Genomic DNA, 2,213 nt, shown 5'->3' on the forward strand with positions numbered 1-2,213 from the left:
AATTCCCCAGCTCACACTCACACACAAAATTTCTCAATTTTTCCTTAATCTCAAAATTACTTTCTGATTATTTTCCTGAGATGCGATTACCCTGTTAATTAATTATTTGATTTCCTAATTGAGACAACTTTTCAATAGAGATATTTAAAAAATCTGCCCGCTACGAGGGCACATTCTCATCGCTCGCAAGTTTGAGCGCGTCTAGGGCGCGCAACTGTTGGTTCTCGCGCTTCCCTCTCGATTATACATTTATCTCGCGCTTCACGCTCGATTATGTATTTACCTCGCGCTACGCGCTCGGTCTTTATATTTCTCCCGCATTCGTGGACACGCCTTTTAAAATCAAAGGTCAACGGACTGACAACTGTAATTTTGTGATTTTGAACTCTTTTTTGTTGAAGCGCTTTCGGCTTTAACACACATTCTTATCACGTATCTCGTGCTTCGCACTCGATTTTATCCAACATGTAAACTTTTCTACATTATACACAACACTTTTATATCAATTATGATACATTTTTATGTAACTCTGCTTGGGATTACTTATTAAAAAATTGCAAAATAAAAAACAAATTGTACTTATCATGATTATTTTTGTATTTGTTTCTTATTTTGCTTTTAATTGTATTCTAAGCTGCTCTGAAACATGTATCATTTCATTTACGATTAAATAAAAACTACTGTGCATCTGCATAAGGTATAATACAGGAACCTATATAGGGTCCTATATAGGAGCCTATGTCCTCTTTTGTCTTTTATGTGCTTTTTCCAAAAAGTTCATTTTTGCATTTTTCATCTTATGTTTTACGATTAAAAGATCTACTAGTCCAATCGAAAAATGATTAATAATAAATTTACAGATCTTTTTAGGCGAACAACTTCTGTCTGGTAATTTAAGTTCATACCTTGTGTCGTTTTTCCAAACAAATTTAATATTTTTATTTTGAATGATATTTTTTACGACTAAAGCAAAAACTATGTGTCCTATCAAAAATTATAGCTCTTTTTTGGATGAACAATTTTTGTCTCATTTTTTTTCGTAGCTTATATCGAAAAGTGATTCATTATTTTTGGTACGATCAAATTTGGAATGTTCAACTTTTCGACCAAATTAAAAAAGTTGTTATTGTAGTCCTGTAGGGCTTTCAAAAAGCAAAATTTTTCTTCTCTTGGCTTTTCTTCACATCATAAGTTGTTTGGCTTAAAATGTTCATTTCAGTTTTTTTTTTTTTTTTTTGATATTGAAAATGTTCTAACTTTGATAATTTTCTTTTTATAGAAAAAAGTCATGGGGAAAAATTGTTTGAGTTTCTGAATACTATGAACAACCGTACATAGAATTTTTAAATCTTGAAAAAATGTGGTTTCAAAATTTTTTTTACGCTCCAAATTTGGAATTTTCAACTTTTTGACGAGATTAAAAAAGTTATCATAATCTTGTAGGGCTTTCAAAAGCAACGTTTTTCTTTTCCTGACTTTTTTTCATATCATGCGTTGTTTGGCTTAAAATGTTCAGTTTAGTTTTTTTTTTTTATTTTAAAAATGCTCTAACTGAGAATTTTCTTTTTATAGAAAAAAATCAGGAGGATAAATTGTTTAAGTTTTGAAGTACTATGAACAACCGTGCATAGAATTTTTCCATCTTGAAAAAATGTGGTTTCAAAATTTTTTTGTACGATCAAATTTGGAATTTTCAACTTTTTGACCAAATTGAAAAAGTTGTTATCATAATCTTGTAGAGCTTTCAAAAAGCAATGTTTTTCTTCTCTAGACTTTTTCTAGTATCATGCGCTGTTTAGCCTAAATTGTTCATTTTAGGTTTTTTGGGGATTTTAAAAATGCTATAACTCTAGTAATTTTTGATTTTTCGAAAAAAGTCATTGGGATAAATTGTTAAATTTTTTGAATACTATGAATAACCATACAGAGAATTTTTAGAATTTTTAAAAAAGCGGTCTCAAAAATATTCAAAATGTGACCACTTTTTGAATTTTCATCCAAAATGGCTGGCTAACGAACTTGATCTTTAGTTTAGGACACTAAACGAATGTACCAAAGAGCAATCTAATAGATTGTTTTTTTCAAAAGTTATCGTGTTCACAGAGAGACAGACATACATACAGACATACAGACAGACACATTCGTAAAAACCTATTTTTTCGGATTCAGGGGGTCTCAAAACGTGGACATTTGACAAAAACTGGGGGGGGGGG

The sequence above is a fragment of the Belonocnema kinseyi genome, chromosome 2 (genome assembly GCF_010883055.1).
Source record: "Belonocnema kinseyi isolate 2016_QV_RU_SX_M_011 chromosome 2, B_treatae_v1, whole genome shotgun sequence".
Lineage (NCBI taxonomy): Eukaryota > Metazoa > Arthropoda > Insecta > Hymenoptera > Cynipidae > Belonocnema > Belonocnema kinseyi.